Source organism: Ovis canadensis, chromosome 1, assembly GCF_042477335.2.
Source record: "Ovis canadensis isolate MfBH-ARS-UI-01 breed Bighorn chromosome 1, ARS-UI_OviCan_v2, whole genome shotgun sequence".
NCBI classification, from domain to species: Eukaryota; Metazoa; Chordata; class Mammalia; order Artiodactyla; family Bovidae; genus Ovis; species Ovis canadensis.
This window is the reverse complement of record NC_091245.1, coordinates 176,396,745-176,419,266: the sequence shown is the minus strand read 5'-3', so window position 1 is coordinate 176,419,266 and position 22,522 is coordinate 176,396,745. Positions and strand designations below refer to the sequence as shown.

General features: G+C 40.3%; 1 protein-coding gene across 3 annotated transcripts in view; it reads right to left on the bottom strand.

Annotated features, from left to right (window-relative positions):
- Positions 1-22,522, bottom strand: part of HHLA2 (HHLA2 member of B7 family) — a 149,819-nt gene that overhangs the window by 88,325 nt on the left and 38,972 nt on the right. The window contains exons 4-5 of one of the 3 annotated variants that reach the window (XR_011249033.1): positions 17,107-17,395; positions 16,242-16,649 (exon numbers count right to left, since the gene is read on the bottom strand). The gene's annotated coding sequence lies outside the window, so the exon portion shown is untranslated. Of the gene's footprint in view, positions 1-16,241; positions 16,650-16,977; positions 17,396-22,522 lie in introns of those variants that run through there. The other 2 variants (XM_069552574.1, XR_011249031.1) reach the window with 2 other exon arrangements.

The following is a 22,522-nucleotide window of genomic DNA, read 5'->3' as shown; positions in this document are numbered from 1 at the left end:
ACCAGGACTACTGAGCTCAAGGGAAGCTCTCAGCAAATGAGTCACTCAGATTAAAAACAACTGGAAGCAAAAGAGAAAGACATAAGGCTTAAGGCAGCAGGCAGGAGGAAATGGGAAATAAAATATGCTGATTAGTGCCAAAAAAGAGAAGAGGAGGCAAGATGATCTTAAGGCTGCTTAGCTTTTGTGGGCCACTCTTAAAATGTCCAAAGTTAAAGAGGAGCAATGCAGTCTCTCATGTTAGCCTAAGGAAGAAAGCAAGAAAATAAGAGACAAAGACACTTCAAATAATTGGAGGTGGAGAGAGAAATACAGCCAATGTCAAATGGTGGGAGAAAACTATGGAGAGGGCACTGGATTTGAGTTCCCTCTGTCATACAGCAAATTTCTACTGGCTATCTTTTTACATCTGGTAATATATGTGTTTCAATGTTATTCTCTCAATTTGTCCCACCCACTCCTTCCCTCACTGTGTCCACCCAATACAACATTGTAAAGCCATTATGCTCCAATTTAAAAAAAATTTAAAAAAATACAGGGAGAGAATTTTGAGTTGAACAGGAGGTACCTGAAAGAAGATAGTTGTCAAAGAAAGTAAATGCCCTTAAAAACAACAGATATGCTTAGACTCTTCAGAAAAGTAGAAAAACAAAGCAAGGGCATCTTTGGAATTCAGTGATTTCTGCGATCACATCTTTGGGATTCACAGGGCAGACAAATGAATGGTAAGAGGCCCTTCAGAGACCTATGAATAACTTGCAGAACTATGGCAGTGTATGCAACACTGAAAGCACAGGAACGTACAAAACTTGGAACTGTGATCAATATCCACACTTAGGATAGGGAGTTGTTTTGCACATAAAATAAAAAGCTAAATTCAATGGGGAAAATTGGTTTGGAGGACCTAGGTCAAATTTAAAAAAAAGACAAATTGCAAGACCAGAAGACAAATTAGAAGAGATATTGGTGAATGTATAATTTAATTTCCTTTTTCCTTTTCAATGGGAATGAAAAAATTTTTTTCATTTAATGCTATGAAATATTTCAGCTGTGTCAGAAGACTAACTATGTAATGTCATTAGTCATTTTTGATTACTTTCAATCTCAAGATTAAATTACATTTAGATAAATATGGCACGGTTCTTAAACTGAGAATTGAGAATTCTGTTGCAAGTAATAACAACAACAACAACAAAACTCTGGAACAAACTGGCTTAGAAAACAAAGGAAATTTTCTGAGAAACATAACTGAAAATTCTGGAAAGTGAAAGTGAAAGTCACTCAGTCATGTCTGACTCTGTGACCCCATGGATTGTAGCACTCCAGGCTTCCCTGTCCATCACCAACTCCCAGAACTTGCTCAAACTCATGTCCATTGAGTCGGTGATACCATCCAACCATCTCATCCTCTGTCATCCCCTTCTCCTCTTGCCTTCAATCTTTCCCAGCATCAGGGTCTTTTCAAATGAGTCAGTTCTTTGCATCAGGAGGCCAAAGTACTGGAGTTTCAGCTTCAGCATCAGTCCTTCCAATGAATATTCAGGACTGATCGATTTCCCTTATGATTGACTGGCTGGATCTCCTTGCAGTCCAAGGAACTCACAAGATTCTTCTCCAACACCACAATTCAAAAGCATCAATTCTTTGGTGCTGAGCTTCCTTTATAGTCCAACTCTCACATCCATAATAGACAGACCTTTGTCAGCAAAGTAATGTTTCTGCTTTTTAATATGCTGTCTAGGTTGGTCATAGCTTTTCTTCCAAGGAGCAAGCGTCTTTTAATTTCATGGCTGCAGTCACAATCTGCAGTAATTCTGGAGCCCCAAAAGATAAAGTCTGTCACTGTTTCTATAGTTTCCCCATCTATTTGCCATGAAGTGATGGGACTGGATGCCATCATCTTAGTTTTCAGAATGTTGAGCTTTAAGCCAGCTTTTTCACCCTCCTCTTTCACTTTCATCAAGAGGCTCTTTAGTTCTTTACTTTCTACCATAAGGGCAGTGTCATCTGTATATCTGAGGATATTTATATTTCTCCCAGCAATCTTGATTCCAGTTTGTGCTTCATTCAGCCCAGCATTTCACATGATGTACTCTGCATATATTAAATAAGCAGGGTGACAATATACAGCCTTGAAGTACTCCTTTTCCAATTTGGAACCAGTCAATTGTTCCATGTCCTATTCTAACTGTTGCTTCCTGACCTGCATACAGATTTCTCAGGAGGCAGGTCAGGTGGTCTGGTATTCCCATCTCTTGAAGAATTTTCCACAGTTTGCTGTGATCCACACAGCAAAGGCTTTGGCATAGTCAATAAAGCAGATGTTTTTCTGGACTGTCTTACTTTTTCGATGATCCAACATATGTTGGCAATGTGATCTCTGGTTCCTCTGCCTTTTCTAAATACAGCTTGAACATCTTGAAGTTCTCAGTTAGTTCACTGTTGAAGCCTGGCTTGGAGATTTTTGAACATTACCTTGCTAGTGTGCGAGATGAGTGCAAATTTGCGATACTTTGAACATTCTTTGGCATTGCCTTTCTTTGGGATTGGAGAATGAAAAGCAACCTTTTCCAGTCCTGTGGCTTAGTCCATGGAGTTCTCCAGGGCTGAATACTGGAGTGGGTAGCCCTTCCCTTCTTCAGGGGATCCTTCCACCCAGGGATTGAATCCAGGTCTCCCACATTGCAGGTGGATTCTTTACCATCTGAGCCACAAGGGAAGCCCAAGAATACTGGACTGTAGCCTATCCCTTCTCCAGCAGACCCTCCCAACCCAGGAATCGAACCGAGGTCTCCTTCATTGCAGGTGGATTTTTTACCGACTGAGCTATCAGGGAAGCCTCAGACCAATTTCATCCAAGAATCATGTTACTAAGTCCCATGTCTCTGCTTTGCTCCACATGCAGTCCAGCTTTCTTTGTGGTAATAGTACAGCTGCGGGAGTCTCCTGGGCTTGACTTCCACACACTTTCAAATTCCAGTGAAAATAGTATTTTCAGCCAGCACCTCTTGTTTAGAAATTTCCCAGAAGCCCAAGGCAACTACTTTTTGCATGTCCTAGGCTCACCTGGGTTATGTTCTCATCCCAGCTAGCAGGCTGGCCACCCAACTCCCTAACTGGTTTCTCCTGGGAGTACCATCTTAATTAAGTTATTTGCACCTAAATCTTTACCTAAGCAGCTGCTTGCAGTAGAATATTTCCTAAGACACAAATGAATGTACTGAACCCCCCTGGCAGGTTATCCTTGAAATTCCTGAGTTGTTCTTTTTCATCTTAACAATTCCACAAAAGCTGGCATTTCCCTCTGAACAAGACACTCATCTTCTCACACATTCTCTTTCCTAGGTTCTGTGTTGCTTCTCCTGTCCCAGCCTCCTACTTCACCTGCCCCGCTCAAATCTCTCCCATGTGCCCTCTGAAAACATTATTCCACACTAAACTGCCTTTTCCCTGCCATAACCAGCTGAGATTTCTGCTGTTTCCCAGCCTCAATTGAAACCTGATTCATCCCCAAAGGTTCCATTTCCTTTTCTTCTCTTTTTTTCTTAAGAAAGGGTGACTTTTTCCACCTTCTCTCACATTGAAATCTACAGATAAACCTGGCAACCTCCATTATACAACAATGATCTTTCCAAACCTGTCTTTCCATAGGTACACTCCTTTACCTTTCTCTAGATTTCATTATGAAAATCAAAATTTCTTCTGAAGTGACTCTTGCTCCTACACAGGAGGGCCCCTGGGAAGAGGCAACTATATTAAGTCAAATCTACACACAGATATCACCAGATGATCAATACTGAAATCAGATTGATTATATTCTTTGCAGCCAAAGATGGAGAAGCTCTATACAGTCAGCAAAAACAAGACCGGGAGCTGACTGTGGCTCAGATCATGAATTCCTTATTGCCAAATTCAGACTTAAGCTGAAGAAAGCAGGGAAAACCATTAGACCATTCAGGTATGACCCAAATCAAATCCCTTACGATTATACAGTGGAAGTGAGAAATAGATTCAAGGGATTAGATCTGATAGAATGAGTGCCTGAAGAACTATGGACGGAGGTTGGTGACATTATACAGGAGGCAGGGATCAAGACCATCCCTAAGAAAAAGAAAGGCAAAAAGGCAAAATGGTGGTCTGAGGAGACCTTACAAATAGTTGAGAAAAGAATAGAAGCTAAAGGCAAAGGGGAAAAGGAAAGATATGCCCTTTTGAAAACAGAGTTCCAAAGAATAGCAAGGAGAGATAAGAAAGCCTTCATCAGTGCCAACATCCACTGGATCATCAAAAAAGCAAGAGTTCCAGAAAAACATCTACTTCTGCTTTATTTACTTCTCTATCAAGGTAATGGAGTATAAATCAAAGAAAAGAAAAAATTTCAATAAGAAAATCTATATAAAACCTTAAAGAGATGAGGAGTTAAAGAGGCCTTTTTGATGGAAATAAATCTTTGACAAGATGTTTAAAGGCTGGGTAATTAGTTGTGAACTGTAGCAGTTGCCATTTAAACCCCTATTTGCTCTCCATTTAAAATGAGAATGTGGAGGTTGAGAGAGTAAGCAAACTACTCAAAGTCACAAAGATGTTCAAGCAGTGGACCTGAGCCCCATTCCAAAGCCTGCTCTCCTTCCATTCCATGCTGTGTGCATCATCAAGAGGCTAAGAAGGCAATCGTCTTTTGGGCATGTCCAGGTGTGACTGTTAGGTAGGTAGAACAGGGAAAAGGAGTCCAAAATGGCGGTGGCTAAAAGACAAGGAAGGGAAAAGCCCGCGAAAATAGAACAAAAGAAGGTCCGAGGACCGGAGTGAGGACCTCAGGTAAAACAAACAACACTCCTGGCTGGCCCAATTTACATAGGACAGGCCCAGGGAGAGATAAACATATAAATAGAGGCGCCAAAGCAAGCTCTCTCTCTCCCGCGCGCCGGGGCGCTCTTCTCCTCGTGTCTTAAGATCGACGTGCCCTCACGCCTCGAAGATGGATTCTCCTGCTATCTTCTAAATAAAATAGAGCTGTAACACTGATGTGCCTAAGAGCTATAACACGGTTTGTCCCGAGAGCTGTGACGCGCCAAGGGCTTTAATGTCCGTCACTCCAAATCTTTGCTGTGACGAGACAAAGAATCGAGGAATATACACTCGCGTGACATCACCATCACAGCTACACTTCTTTGGAGAGATACGGTTTCTGGATGTTCTTGCCTTCCGGGTGAACACTCAAACTCAGGCATATAAAGTAAATAAAGTCAACTACAAAAAGTTGATCTTACAAAGCTCTCAGAGGTTTTTTGTTTTTTTTGCTGCCCACAAAGACAGCTTAAGCAAAGAGAAAGACCTCCTTCACCCAGTCACATGAGAAGCTCTGCTGTGGTCCACTTTGTATTTAATAGAAGTCACTCAGTAACTCTTAGGCTTCCCTGATAGCTGTTGGTAAAGAATCCACTTGCAATGCAGGAGATCCCAGGTCAATTCCTGAATTGGGAGGATCCACTGGAGAAAGAATAGGCTACCCACTCCAGTATTCTTGGGCTTCCCTTGTGGCTCAGCTGGTAAAGAATCCACCTGCTATGCGGGAGACCTGGGTTTGATCCCTGGGTTGAAAAGATCCCCTGGAGAAGAGAAGGGCTACCCACTCCAGTATTTCACCCTGGAGAGTTCCATGGACTATATAGTCCATGGGGTCGCAGAGTCAGACGCAACTGAGCAATTTTCACCTTCACTTCACTTTCAGCAACTCTTGGTGATGTGACAGGAAACTTGCTACATATGTTAAAAACATTCCTTTATTTGATCCTAGCAATAACTCTATAAAGTACATACTAATATGACCATTTTATAGATGAGTACACTGTGGGGCAAGGAATTAAATAATTTATTACAAATTCATCACCAATGGCAAGGCCTAAGTATAAAACACACTGCTATTAACCTCAAATCAAGATGGTGGAGTAAAAGGACTTGTGCTCATCTTCTTCTGTGAGAACACCAAAATTTCAACTAGCTGCCGAACAACCATCGACAGGAAGATGATGGAAGCTACCAAAAAAAGAAAACCCATGTCCAAGCACAAAGCAGAAGCCACAAAGAGATGGCAGGAGGGGAAGAACTGCATTACAATCAAATTTCATACCCGTCAGGTGGGCGACCCACAACTGGAAAACAATACTACTAAAGAAGTTCTAACGCTGTTGCAAAGGTTCTAGGCCCCACATCAGACTTCCTGACCTGGGGATCCAGCTAAGGGACTGGGAACCCCCAGGGAATCTAACTTTGAAGGACAGCGGGATTTGATTATAGAACTTTCACAGGACTTGGGGAAGCAGAGACTCTAGGAGGGCACAGACGAAAATTTGTGTGCACCAGGACCCAGGGAAAAGGAGCAGTGACCCCACAAGAGACTGAGTCAGACCTGCCTTGAGTGTCTGGGGGGATTCCTGCGGAGGCATAGGTCAGCAGAGGCCAGCCATGGGGACAGAGACACTGGCAGCAGCAATCTTGGGAGGCATAAATCCTTCTGGAGGGCTGGCCAGAGAGGAAAAAGTGATTTTTGTCCTCGAGCTATTAGGGCCAATCCTTCCAGTTCATTCCCACAAATTCCACAGAAAGAATACCTAAGGAGTTGAGGCAAAAGCCACCAGACAGCCTCCTCTGGTCCACTAAGAGCTAGCACTACCAAAGGAAGAAGCCCATTGCACTTCCAATCTGCCTAGATCCTGTAATCCCTGATCTGTGTCCTCAAAAGCCTCATGGTCACCAGCAATGCCTCTATCTACGTAGATCAGGGGCACAGCCATGACAAAACTCTTTCAGATTGCTGGCCCCTGAGGCAGCCAGCCAAGAGAGTGACCTCTAGCCTGAGAGCCGTTCCTGGAGCTAGAGCTCCACCTCACTCCTGAATGTGCTCTTGTAACTTTCAGCTCCTAGCAAGGCTAGGCACTTCCATACTTGGGGTCTAAGTAAAAGTACACAGTAACAGCATGGATCACAAGTCCCTTGCAAGTGTATGACCTGACAGATTAGGTTAGTAGTTTCAATACTACTTCCCAGACCCTTACGAAGTGGTCAAAGAGACCGGAAAGTTTCACTGAGAAAGGAGAGTTCGGTCCACAGGCTTCATCTATCTCTGGCCGCTCCCCTGGAGGAGACAATGAGTGCCTCTTGACATTAGCAGGTTGGTATAATCCCCTGACAGGGTTTCTGCCATATGAGGTCACCGTGGAACCGCAGATTAGGACACAGCTCTTGCTTTGCACTTGCTCGTGCATCTCTTTCAATCAATCACACACACAGGCACACCGTAGAGTTAGTAAAGTAAAGCAGAAAACACGTTTACTAGGAGAACAAGGAACTAAATCTCGGAGCATCTATACCTTGTCCTGAAGAATTCTGGATGAGCCACCAAGATGAAAGGTTGCTGCTACAAGCCACGATGCTGGGATTCTTGGCTTTTGGAGGAGAGGAATTCAATCCTGGGCCAGTGACGAGGCTTGATTGCTCACAGCTCTTTGTGTAATAAAGCTTTATTAAAGTATTAAAGAGACAGAGAAAGCTTCTGACATAGACATAAGAAGGGGACAGAAAGAGTGCCCCCTTGATAGTTTTTAGCAAGGAGTTATATACCTTTTTGGAGAAGGCAATGGCAACCCATTCCATCACTCTTGCCTGGAGAATCCCAAGGATGGAGGAGCGTTTTAGCAAGCTGCTAGTTAGAGAAAGGAAATGCCTCAAAACTGAGAGAGTTGCACCAGGCCCCTCACCCACAACATGCATTTTGAGATAACATTGGCACAAGGTGAGCCATTCAGGGCCATAAAACAATTGACACGAAACTTGAAGTAAGGCAAATTTCCAAGCAAATACATAGTTCATTAACATAGCTTAAGAAAGATATTTTCAAGAGAAAAATGCATTGGTTAGCTCAAGGTCTGAGTTAAAGTTAAGTTCAGGTGGAGCCAGGTGTCTCCATAACAACACAGGATTAGAAGAGAAAAGGAAAAAAACAAAAAGTTTGCTATTTGCACTTTTATTTCCTCCTGCCCCTCGGGGATCTCAGCATCCCTACTGAGGCTGTTAACATTCTCACTACCAAACAGTCTATAGACTCCTGGACTGAGTACCCTCAGGCCAAACAACTAACAGGGAGAGAGCACAGCCCCACACATCAGCAGAATTTGAATTAAAGGTGTACTGAGCATGGCCCTGCCCACCAAAGCAAGACCTAGTTTCCCCACAGTCAGTCCCTCCCATCAAGAAGCTTGCATAAGCCTCTTAGCCTCATCTACCAGAGGGCAGATAGAAAAAGCAAGAAATATAATCCTATAGCCTCTAGAATGGAAACAACAATCACAGAAAGTGAACCAAAATGATCACATGGATCACAGCTTTGTGCAACTCAAAGAAACTATGAGCCACATGCCCTGTAGGGACACTGAAGAGAGACAGGTCATGATGAAGAGTTCTGACAAAACATGGCCCACTGGAGAAGGGAATGGCGAACCACTTCAGCATTCTTGCCTTCAGAGCCCCATGAACAGTATGAAGAGGCAAAAAAGATATGACACTGGAAGATGAGTCCCCCAGGTTGGTAGGTGTCCAAAATACATATGCTATTGGGGAAGAGCAGACAAATAGCTCCAGAAAGAATGAAGAGACCAGGCCAAAGTGGAAACAACACTCAATTGTAATGAACATACAGTCTGATATGGTAAAGAACAATATTGCATAGGAACCTGGAATGTTAGGTCCATGAATCAAGGTAAATTGAACATGGTCAAGCAGGAGATGGCAAGAGTGAACACTGATATCTTAGGAATCAGTGAAATTAAAATGGACGAGAATGGGTGAATTTACTTCAGATGATCATTAAATCTACTACTATGGGCAAGAATGCCTTAGAAGAAATTGAGTAGTCCATAAAAGAGTCCGAAAAATGGCAGAATGATCTCGGTCTGTTTCCAAGACAAAACATTCAACATCCCAGTAATCCAAGTCTATGCCCTAATCACTAATGCCAAAGAAGCTGTGGTTCTGTGAAGACCTACAAGACCTTCTAAAACTAACACTAAGAAAGGATGCCCTTTTCAACACAGGGGATTAGAATGCAAAAGTAGGAAATCAAGAGACACCTGGAGTAACAGGCAAGTTTGGCCTTGAAGCACAGAATGAAGCAGGGCAAAGACTAAGAGAGTTTTGACAAGAAAACACCCTGGTCATAGCCAACACCCTTTTCCAACAACACAAGAGATGACTTTACACATGAACATCACCAGATGGTCAATACTGAAATCAGATTGATTATATTCTTTGCAACTTAAAATGGAAAAGCTCTTAATATAGTCAGAACAAACAAGACTGGGAGCTGACTGTGGCTCATATCATGAGCTCCTTATTGCATAATTAAGGAAGAAATTGAAGAAAGTAGGGAAAACCACTAGACCATTCAGACATGACCTAAATCAAATCCCTTATGATTATATAGTGGAGATGACAAATAGATTCAAGAGATTCAATCTGGTAGAAAGAGTGAATTCCAATTCCCTGGAGTAACAGGCAAGTTACTTGAAGCACAAAGTGTACACCCACATATGGAGTTTGTACTGGAGGAAGGACAGGCTCTACTGATGAGCATGTATTTAACAATTAAGACAGTTTTGCCAATATACTCCTATTAAAGATGGTTCTTTAAAAGTAATAAAACAAAGAATATCTAAAAGTGAACTGAGGGCCCAAAGAGAACTAGAGTCTTCAATTCCTGGGTGAAACAACACAAGATACAGAAAGATTTGCTTTGCAGTTATAATTATGGAGTCTTTATCAAATTCCAAAGGTTAATCTCACATGCAATCTTTAAACATAATGTACACTGTCAGTGATAAACTTAGCTGCTTGTTTTCCTGAAGTACCCAGACACGCCTGGATGGTGAGTTGGTTATGGAGTAGATTGATACCTATCCTTTTTATATCCATCCTACCCTACTGCTTATTTAATGTATGCATTCTGACTGGATGGTGTCCCCACTAACTGGCTACTGTCCCTGCCTCAAGGGTTTATAAATATTTTGAATATACCCTTGCTTGTGAATAAATATTAAATACATACTGTACAGGTGAAAACTAGAAACAATTATGGCAACTGATTATAGGATAGACCAGTTTGTCACAATATGACCAGTCATCTATATCTGATAATATCTGAGCAGAAGGAATATAAGCACAACATAATTTATCTTATTGAGAAAGACCAAAAAAGATGGCTTAGTTTGAGAAGCTCTCTGATGGCTCAGATGGTAAAGAATCTGCCTGCAATGCAGGAGACCTGGGTTTGATCCCTGGGTCAGAAAGATCTCCTGGAGAAGGGAATGGAGAATTTCACGGACAGTAGAGCCTAGAAGGTTTCCATCCATGGGGTCACAAAGAGTTGGACATGACTGAGCAACTAGCATTTTCACTCTGGGCTTCCCTGGTGGCTCAGATGGTAAAGAATCCTCCTGCAATGCAGGAGACCAGGGTTCAATACCTGGGTTGGGAAGATCCCCTGGAGAAGGGCATGGCAACCCACTCCAGCATTCTTGCCTGGAAAATTCCATGGACAGAGGAGCCTGGCAGGGCACAGGCCATGGGGTTGCAGAGTTGAGCACACCTGAGCAACTGCTGCTGCTGCTGCTGCTGCGTCGCTTCAGTCGTGTCCGACTCTGTGCGACCCCATAGACGGCAGCCCACCAGGCTCCCCCGTCCCTGGGATCCTCCAGGCAAGAACACTGGAATGGGGTGCCATTTTGCCATTTCCTTCTCTAGCGTGTGAAAGTGAAAAGTGAAAGGGAAGTCGCTCAGTCGTGTCCGACTCTGTGCGACCCCATAGACGGAAGCCCACTAGGTTCTTCCATCCATGGGAGTTTCCAGGCAAGAGTACTGGAGTGGGGTGTCATCGCCTTCTCTGCCTGAGCTACTAACACCCTTTAAATAAGGAATAAGATTGTTGGGACACAAATCCCGGCTCTTATACTTGACTCTGTGGCACTGGACAAAAATGGAGAAAATCTCTTAGATGGTTTGGAGGATTAAGCAAATCAATGTGTATAAAAGTATTCAGAACAATGTCTTATATATAGTACACAAATAAGTTTTAACTGTTATTAAAGCCTTGGAATTCAGAAATGAGCCCCAACCCTGCCTTACCAACAATTACCAAATAGAGTTTCAGAAGTTGCCAAAGGCTTTTTTGCCTTATAATCATGAAGGATAAGAGTACTGGGAATAAAAAATACTCATATTTTTATTGTCTAAAGTTTCCACAGGCAAATAAAAGTATTTTAGAGGGAAAAGTTAATAAATAATAATAATAAAAATAAATAAAATAAATAAAAAGCATCTTAGCTCTTAGGACTATTTCAATATACCCCCGAGGAGATGATCTTTCCTGTAACTGACTAGATATAGGATGCTTTTTACAATGTCTTAGCATTTTATGAATTTGAAATTGACTCTAGGGTTATTTATCAACACGTGTGTGCTCAGTTGTCTCCAACTCTTTGCAACCCCATGACTGTAGTCCACCAGGCTCTTCTTTCAATGGAATTTTCCAGGTAAGAACACTGGAGTGAGTTGCCATTTCCTTCTCCAGGGGCTCTTCTTGTTCCAGGGATCAAACCTGAGTCTCCTGCATCTCCTGCATTGGCAGGTGGATTCTTTACCACTTGTGCCACCTGGGAAGCCCAGGGTTATATATGCTCTATATTTATTAAGTCATTGCTTTCAAACAGGTTTTTGCAATATACCTTAGCCGGGTTTGGAAGTGCCTGTCATACTCCAAGACCCACCAGCACTAGATATTTTCAATATTTTGCTAATAAAAAGGGGCATCTTGGTTTTGCATTAATTTACATTTATAATGCTTTAAACAAATGAGACATCTTTGCTAAATATTTTAGCTTGATGCCTATGTTTCTTAGAAACAGCTTGAAAGGATTTGTGCAATTATATCAAAAATTACAGTAAAAATTGCTTACATAATTATAGGTAAAAGATCATTAAATGTTTAGGGTTTTAAAAAATACAGCACAGCTTTAAAAAGGGGTATAGTAAATTCTTTATAGAGATCAAATGATTAGATGAAATGATTCAAAGAATGTATAAATTAAAAAAGTCTATTTTATGTGCTTCTTAAAAATACTTAATGTAGACTGAGGTAGAGCTTGGGTGATATGGGACAGCATGAGAAGGAAGGCCCAGTTTAACCAGACTGGGTTTAAAAGGAAAAATATGGCTAAGGTAGTGCCAAAACAATGAATAAACTTTTAAACATATTACTGGGAAAGAACATTTAGTGAAGTACTCAACTTTGTATAAGACAGTGGTGTTTTTCAAGAGAATACTTACTTCCTTAATGTGAAATGATATTGAACTTTATTATCCAACAGATAAAAATATTACTGAAGTCAGTAACATTGATCTTGTACAAATCAATGAACTGACAGGACATTCTAGTGATTTCAGCTAAGGCAGATAGAAGATGAGGCAGCAAGAGAAAGCTTTTTTCTTTAGAAAGTGACCTCCACACTGCCTCTAATCTATATTAGATAAAAAGAACTCCATTAGCCAAAGATGGTATGTAGAACAGAATTTGGGTGGCCACGGCAAAGACACATATAAAACGGAAAGCATTAAAGTAATAAAGCTGTAAACGTACTTTTACATATCTCTGGTTGTTATCTTAATATCTGGTTGATTGGGAATTCTTAGCCTGAACTCTTAAAAACAGCTGATAAGAAGTGATGTACAATTTATAAAATACAAGGTTCCAAGATCAAAAGCAAAGGAAGAGCAAGCCTCTACTACTCAAAATTTAAAAGTAACCCTCTGAAGGGACATTTAGCAGGCTTTACAGAGAAAAACTCTGAAGAGATGATAAACAGCTGCCCCTTTTAGCTACATCTGATTCTTCAACAGAGAGGAATGCAATAGAGGGCATTATCACAGAGGCCTGATGGAAAGGACTTCAGAGAAAAGCAAGCCTCCAAGGGTAAACTCTACCGCAAAAGAAACAAACACATACATTTTAAAAAATCATGGAGTAAAAGAGACCCTAAAATATTTACTGGAAACTTTGCTTTGGGCCAAATTTGAGGTATTTTGAATGCATTAACACAACTGAATACAAATGAAAGGTGTACATATGTGAGAAAGAGAGTGTGTTGTTAGGAGAACCTAAAGTTAAACAAAGCAAGAATAGCAGGAGTTCTAGGATGACGTATGTTTATAGCTCCAGTTAAGTGGAATGAACTTGGACCCTAGTTTTCTTTCCTAGGAAAGTCAGGTCATAGTCCTAGGGAGTGTACACCCAAGGGCCAGTCTCACCTGGGAGCAGTCTGAGAAAGACTGGAATTTTCCTGAGTAGGCAATTTGGTTTTCCTAGGGCTTAAACCAAATCAAGGAGTGACTGGGCAGTTTGGTAGCCCCCGAACTGCTGTTGGGGAAATCTCTACATGTCTAGAGCTGGAAGTCAGTTACAGATATTCATTTAAAGAGTCCAAGAGGATGCTGTAATGTAATAGTTTAGAACAGTTTCCACTCCTCCAAGTGTCTGGGAATTTCTCATTGACCCAGACACCTATGATTTCCTTACTATACAATGTATACTTAGTTACTGACCACAGCAGGGAGGGGCTGCCCAGGATCCCCAGCTACTGATCAAAACATTCATACAAGGTTGGTCTTGTCTAAGTGTCTGGAAGAAAACTAAATCCAGGAATTGGTGCCTTCTCCAGCACAGACCAGCTGATAGAGCATGCTGAGGTGGGAAAGGGGTGTTGGGGGCGGGGGGCAGACTGAAACTGGGCAGAACTTTCCTCCAAGGAGCCTAATTTAAGTTCAGGATTCTCAGTTTTATGAGAGTATATTAAAATACCATGTTACAATGTGATTAGGAAATTATTTGTCTTATCTCTATTCTGAAATAATAATGATCAATATTTATGGAACACGTTCTACACACCAGGCATGTTGCTAAGCACTTTAAATACAGTTTGTTTCTTCACAGCAAACCTCAGAGGTCCTGTCTACCTCACTTTAAAAATTAAGAAACTGAGGCTCAGCGAAAAATATACAATTGCTTAACGTGGAACTGGTATTCATGTCAAGGATTATTTGCCTCTAGAGAGTATGATCCTAACCACCACGAGTTATTATAACTTTTCATGAAAATTTGCTTATAAATGTAGGAGATGATACCAGTTTACTGTTTAGACAGAAGGATTTCCTCCACATTTTGGGGAAATGTGGAAAATCTAGTTTTCTTTCTCAGGTAGCAGCAACACAAAAACATAAATTATCTTTTAGTATTTTTTTCCCTAATGTCTCAAGTCCCAAACAACATAAATCTAATGAGAATTAAATCTTAATTTGTTGAATCCTTTCTTAGGTATTAAAAAGGCTTTGCTTAATGATTCCCTTGAGACAGTGTAAATAAGTAGCCAACTTCAGCTTCTTCTTTTAGAATTCAAAAGTCACTTGATTCTGCTAGAAAACCATATTTCTTTTTTTTTCCCTTAAGGGAGAAGAGATGTATCCTTGGGTCAGCTAACAAGCCTCTGTAGTGTAACTAGAGGAATGATCAGAGGTGAGAATACACCCTCAATTTCCCTAAATACTTTTCAGAGCAAACATTTCTCATCCCTCCTTCACGACTTTATCAGAAGATTATGATGTCTGTCCTTTGTGTTTTATCATTTTTGCTAAATTATTTGAAATATTTCAGCACGATCCTCCAAGAAAACCTTTTAGTAAGCACATTTTTTACAACTGTAGATATCTGCCTTAAATCAATCTACAATTGACAGTCACAAAAAACAGTCACAATTTTTTATTAACAGAAAAATAATTTTTGTGTCATTCATGCCCTATTTTAAGTTTTAGGTACATACAACTCAGGAAAAAAATCTTACCTTACTTAGAAGTGTAGGCCTTCCAGGTGATCACTAAGCAGTCCATAAGAATACAGATTGAATTCAGTCTGAGTCAGAAAGCAAAGTCTAAGGTATATTTGATTACTTGCCTATGATAGATCAAGGAAACCAATAATGTAACGCAAGACTCCTGACCCTATGCAGATCAGGGTCAATACAGACGTTTAAAGTCCAGAAATCAGGACGCCCAGTTACAGATAGTATAATGGAGCAGCTGGCCTCTTTGGTTTCATGCTTTGCATGCCATCCTTCACCATCAGCAAGACCCAGGCAGCCTCCCTGGGGTGGGACTGCTCTCTGGTCTCCAGGTGCAGAGCAAGCCTGTCTAGTTTGCTAGATTACTACAATCACCTGCTGCTGATTGCAGCGAGTGCTGATGGTGCCATGCAAGAGCCATAGCCTTGCACAGAGTCAGCACATCTGCACCTATAATTCTCACTGCAGTTCTCATTGGGAGCATACTCAAGATGAACAAACTCAGCTTCAGAGAACAGCTTTCTTTGTAAAGACTTCTCTGAACTCCGTGGGGAGACCTTAGCAGTGCATGCCTCTGATTTATGCTATTGCTATTATAATTACTGGGTGTTCACTTTTCTCTCTCACACACACACTCATGCATGTGGAAGACACTAGGCATCATGCTTTACTCACTCCTAGCAATGTGCACAACTAGCAATGTGCCTACTACACACTAGCATGTAGTAGGTGGTCAGTATTTGCTTGTTACTGCACAAGGACATTAGACTCTTTGAAAGGACTTTAGCAGGACTCTCTTGTCTGGATCAAACGGCACACAAACTCCTTGATCCTGTGGCCCTGGCTGACTATCTAGCCTCCGTGCATTACTGCCTGCATCCACTTAGCCTCCTGCCAATGGAGACACTTGGAGGAGAAGGCAGGGTATATTGGGGGGAGGGGGAACTCTTCCCTCTTTCTCTCCCTCCTCCTTCTACTCAGCACTCACCAGTGAGTCTTTTACTACTCCCTGAAAGCTGAACTGGAGGTTGCTGTTCCCCTCCCAGGATCCTCAAAGTCACCCATGCCAACTTTAATCACTATTTAATAAGATTCGTTATGAAATAAGATCAAACAAGGGCTTCCTTTAAAGACGCAGGCAATCCCAACTTTCACCTCTGAGTCCCCAGGGCCACACAGTTCCTCATACATCACAGCCACTCTAATATTAGTTTAAGGAAATAGCTAAGATCCTAAAGCCCACACATGGGGAGAACAGACTTTCATGGAATCTCAAAATAGAAGAACCAGATAGTCTTTGAACAGTTTTGAAGTCTTAAGATGAAATATCATATAGGTATTTATTATGCAGAGACTGTTAAAGCTGAAGTAAAAACAGAATTAAGGTTTTTAAGAATATCAATAGATGAGAGATGAGGGTTGCTCTGAGGTTAATGTCACAGAGAAAGTTACCTCAACATTTATACTACAACTAAAGACCAGATCAACAGCTGTAGGTTATGCACCTTTCCCTTGAGATGGATTTGTCACTACCTCTCCAGGAAGGGGAACATGAAAGGAAGCAGGATGAGCCATTAGGAACTAGATTAGGGAAGCCCACAGGGTCACTGCTTGCAGAGGTTCTATTATTAAACTCTGACAGCTGTTACCAATCCAAGTACATATCAGTTTGGATTCTCCTCTGCCAAGTTCCTCCATAATGTCTTCAAGTTGCTGGGAGGAGAAATGGCATATGGAATATTGTTAACATTGATCGTATCTATCATGCATATGCACCTACTCTAAGGCTCAGAAGAGAATTTAAAGTAACACTGGCATTTAACACTTATTAAATTTGCAAAAGTTCTGAAGAAATAGAAGTATAACTGTCATGTAACTTGAGGATGGGAGAGTAGTTACTGCTGAATCCTCAGAGATCAAATACGGCTGAAATTAATAATGCAACCAGAGTCTTTCAACTGTCAAAACATTGCAGAAGTGAATTTGAGCTCTAAAGTGGAGGGGTAGACAGACATGACTAAAATTTAGACAATCTTCAATTGGTCTGAAAGGCAGACTAGGCATTATGTATTAGGCATTTGCTAAATCAGTTCTATCAATATTTATTTCTAACAAGAAACAATCTCCTAGTACTAGCTAGTAGAAAATTTGATCTGTTAAATTCACACACTTGTTTTCAATGTCTGTCCTCGTTTGTGCATTTCCTCCTGTCCTGGTCCATGGCTGCTACCGAATTGTCACATCGTATGCTGGGGCTTCTCATTCTTCAAGATTCTATCTGTGACCTCCTCTTTGTTCTCTGTTTTCCTTGTATTTTCACACATCTCATGTACAGAACAGCCTCAAAAATTTTCAGTTTTATAGTGTGTTATCATTTAAATTGCTTCCATGTGCAATTCTGTGTGTCTATTCTTCCATTCTGTGTGTCTATCTTGTTCATCCCAGGGATTCTCTGTTTCCTAGAGAGAATCATAAAGGAGAGAAAATTAACACCCTTCAGTGTTCATTTGCAGCCTGGAGGGGTCAAGGTTTTCCTTTCTTCAGGGTCTCTTGTTGACAATTTTGAAAGTTTTCTACACGGTTCCTTAAAACATCCCGCCCCCACCAGGACAAAGCCCCAGCTATCCACGGGAATTGTTAACTCAAGAATGCCCTTGGGTTCGCCCTCCCTCCCTCCCTCCTTCCTTCCTTCACTCTTCTCAGGACCCTCCACCATTTGGGTTCCCTTCCTCAATTCAACTACTTGCATGAAAGACTCAGCTCAGGCTCTGCTTCTTGGAGAAACCCAATTACTTAAGGCCAGGAAAACATTCTTTTGATTTTCTGGTTCATTCTTATTACCCTATCAATCACCAGAGCTAAAACTCAATACTCTTTTCCACTTACAATCACAAAGAACAGCCTCAAGACTTAATATTTGAATATCAAGTATAACTTCCATAAGTTCTATTCAGCCTTGCACACATTAGGTGGTTAATAAGGGAAAATTGTGGCTACTTTTAAGGTAGTGATTACTTAAAAATGATGTATATGTAAATATGAAAAGAAATACATAAATTGCCCTTTTGCAGATGACTTAAAATAGCTAGAAGTAGCTATAACTTCCCAGTGACATTTCTAGGATCAGTTTAGAGAGTTCTACATCTATAAACCTTCCTAGCTGTTTTCTTTTCATCCTATGTTTTCTAAAAAAAGTAAAAACTTAATTCTCATGGCTTCTTATTTTATATATATATTGATGGTTTATAGTCTTACAGAATGGAGAAAACACAATGATGTCCTTAAAGCTTTGAGGTTTATAATAGCAATAATACCAATGCTTATCCACTGTAATTATCTATACATATATGTATTAATGGGGGTTACTTTCATTAATTTTATAAAGATGGAACATGATCATCTTATCTGTTTCTGGTTAAAAAATTAACAAAATCCCTTGGACAAAGTACCATATTGCTATCAGCTTCACATATCAGCACAGTATTAAGAAAACCAATTGCTGAATGTGAAACTATTTTTGATTTGGAAAGGAAAAATCTAAGTATAAGTAGTAGTACCAAAAGGAACAGTTCTATGCAGCTTATGCAGACTATCAGATCAGTTAGCCACAATGCTTCTGATTTAAAAGCCAACAAAGATCATTTTATAATATCTGACAGATACCAGAAATCAAGCAACCTGAATGTAAACATTACTGTGATTGCTTGTCACTAAAGGTTGAGATGCTGTGTATTATGTTATAAATACGAAGCAAAGGAATCAAGACCCAGCTTATGAATCTCAGATACACTGGCTGAAACATTCATCAATGTGGAAAAACTGAATTTTTTCCAGGGTTTTCCAAAAGAACACACAGAGTCAATATAGAGTGGCCGAGGAATCTATTTCTCTCAAAGTCTAAAACAGATATACCTATAAATAGGTATCAGTTACTTCCATGAACACCAGAATTATCCACATAATTAATAATAATACAATTTTTAAAGAACATTTAAAAGTGTAGTTTGCTTGAACATAAAAATAATAACAGGTCATGTCAGTGGAAAAAATAATAAAGTGAAATCTGTTTCCATGACTGCTTTTAATTCCTGAGGAAAAAAAATGTATTGTTTTTGTTGTTCAGTTGCCCAGTCATGTCTGACTCTTTGAAACCCCATGGATAGAAGCACGCCAGGCCTTCCTGACCCTCACTACCTCCGGAAGTTTGCCCAAGTTCATGTCCATTGCATTGGTGATGCACAATTTAAAAAAAATTATTGAAGCTCTAAGTAATTCACTCCTTAGTAAAAAAAAAAAAAAATAGAATATCTTTGTTTCAATAAGCCCATCTTTTCACTTTGTATTCCACTAGAACATAGCTTTCCATAGGTACACTGTCATGGCTTTCCCTATTCTCCAATATTATAATCAAAATTAGATTCATATTTACATGACTGTCTTGGTAAAAACAAAATTATGAAAGTGCTCTGATCAATTTTGCTTAAAATCTTATACTATGTTGACTTGGCCACCATCAGTTGGAGTGCACAGAAAAGAGCCAGATGTTCATAGAACAACAATGACTGAGGATAGTAGACATCACAAACAGCCACTACCAGTGGTCACCTTGTAATGGTGCAAATGGTCAACAAGTTTCAACAGGTTCCACAGCAGAAAAATCTCTCTGGAGCTCATGGTAAGACTAAGGCATCAAATACTGCGAGACAGGACGGACTTTATTGGATATGCATTATGAAGTCGTCACTCTGTAGGAAATTATATACTTGCTCTGGAAACGGGGCAATTACGTGAAATGTTAATGAATACTTTCAGACAAAAGAAGTGTCAAAATAGCAAAGTGGGATTGGATTTTATGAGGAGGTTAATTTCCAAAGTCAGCGTATAAAGCAAAACACTTGCAAAGTCAAAATTATCTCTGAAAGTCCTTACAAAAATCCCTTACCACATAAGAAACAGACAGAAGTATCCCAAGTTTAACAGAAGAGTTTGTCTTTTAGAGTTTTATCATTTAAGCATGGCAACAGACTACTATTTCTTTAGTTCAAAATACTATTTTTCATTTGAGGACCCAATGTAATTGACATGCATTTCAGGTCTATGTGGTACTAAAAATACCTATAGAAGCAATATATTCCTGAAGTGAAGTGCAGTGAAGGTCGCTCAGTCATGTCCGACTCTTTGCAACTTCATGGGATGTAGCCTGCCGGGCTCCTCTGTCCATGGGATTATCCAAGCAAGTATAGTGGAGTGGGCAGCCAGTCCCTTTTCCAGGGGGTATTCCCAACACGGGGATTGAACCCAGGTCTCCCGCATTGCAGGTGGACTCTTTATTAACTGAGCCACCAGAGATATTCTTAATCACTATGAAATAGCTGCACTCAAAACTACACAACATGACTTACAGAAAGTCACAGAACACTGTGTGGTATCAATTACCTTTAAGACATGGTGAGGTAGTTTCACTTCCATATGAAAGCAACAGAACTTGAAGTCACTCCCAACTCTAAGGTATGGGTCTATGAAATAAGTCTTTTCTATAAGAAAGCAGTCAGTTAAGTACTGATCCACAATTAAGAAAATCAGAAAACCCCAGTGCAAAATGCTACCTCTGACCTGTCACCACTAAGCCTCTAGGTCAGCACCCATGTCAATCACCTAAGTCTGAATTCACAGTTTAGATTTTTGACTCAGTGTCAGAATTGATGGCCCTCTGACACAGGACTGTGTCCAAAGGTTGGGTCAGATTTTTAGTCTAAGCTTTAGCAACAGACCTATGTTTGAACCACAGAACCACTTTTGGTGTTGTTTTTTCACTTTTTGAGATAATTACAGATTAATGTACAGTTGTTAAGAAATAATACAAAGAGATCCTAGGTACCCTTTACCCAGTTTCCCTGCAAAACTAGTATAATATTAGAATGAATGTGTTAGTTTCCTTGGACTGCCATAACAAAGTCCCACAGTTTAGGCGGTTTAAACAACTGAAAGCTCTTTTGTCACTGTTCTGAAGGCTTGAAGTCTGAGAACAAGTTGTCAGCAAGGCTGGTTCCTTCTGCGGTCCCTTGACCTCAGAAGCTAAAGTTCAGGTGCACTGAACACCTCAAGGTGTTTGTTGTCAAGGTTGTTGGTTTCTCTTGGCGTGTCCATGGCTGCCTCCCCCCGGGTCTTTATGTCTCCCCTCTGCATGTGTCTTTGTCTGGATTTCTTCTTAAAAGCAAATGACTCATATTGGATTAGGACCCTTTCTAATGACCTCATTTCAATGTAGGAACCTCTTTAAAGACTGAATCTCCAAATATGATTACATTCTGAGATCCTCGTAGTTAGGATTTCAATTATGAATTCTGGTGGGGGAGGTGTAAAATTCAGTCTGTAACAATTAGGGTATTGATATTCATACAGTGAAGATACAGAACATGTCCATCACCACAAGATTAGCTCATATTGACCTTTTTAGGCGCATTTACCTCCCTCCTCTCACCCTACTTAACCCCTTAACACCTGGAATTTATTCATCTTTTCTCCATCTCTATAATTGTGTCATTTTGAGGATGTCTTATAAATGGTACAGATAGTATATTACTTTTAGGGACTGTCTTTTTAAACTCAGCAGAATTCTCTGGTGACTCATGTTGCATGTGTCACTAATGCATTCCTTTTTTAAGACTGAGTAGTATTCTATAGTGTGGGTACTATAGTTTAACCACTCACTAGTTGAAGGACATGAGGGCTGACTTCAGTATTTGGCTGTTATCAGTAAATCTGCCATAAGTATCTATGAACATAAGTATCTATATTTTTTTTAAGAAACTGCTTATTTCCCAGAATAGCTGTACCATTTATATTCCCTCCAGCAGTATGAGTAATTCACTAGCAATGTGAGTGATCCAATTTCTCTGAATCTTCACCAGCATTTGGTGTCACTATTTTTTAATCAGCATGTGGTGCTGTCACCATTTAGCTATTCTGACAGGTAGGCAGTACTGCATTGTGAGTTTATTTTGCATTTCCCTGATACCTAACAATGTTAATATCTTTTCACATGCTAACTTATATACTCCAGTGACATGTCTGTTTATGTTTTTCCTCATTTTCTACTGATTTGCCTATTTATTGTTGAGTTTTAAGCACATTTTATATATTCTAAATACTAGTCCTTTGTCAGACACATGGTTTACAAATATTTTCTGTCTGTAGGTTGTCTTTTCATCCTTCTAACAGAGACTTTTGCAGAGCAACAGTTTTTAGTTTGAGACTTTAGATCGTACTCTTACATTGTATTTTAATTGATTTTTTCTGATACAGATTCAGTGGGGAAAGGTAGGGATGTCATTTCAGGGAGTGTGTAATTTCCTCGGTTCTGTCTCACCGTGGAAAAATTTGAAGTGGTGGACCAGTGTTGCAGCTTGTTTACAGCTCAGTTTTATTTGACAAGCAAAGGAAAATACATCCTCAAGGCGTGAGGGCAGGTTGATCCAAAAAAAGAGAGGGACTTAATTTTGGCTCCTCTTTTTATATATTTTTTTTCTCTTCCCCCTGAGCCTGCCCTATGTAAACTGGGCTAGCCAGGAGGACTGTTTGTTTCA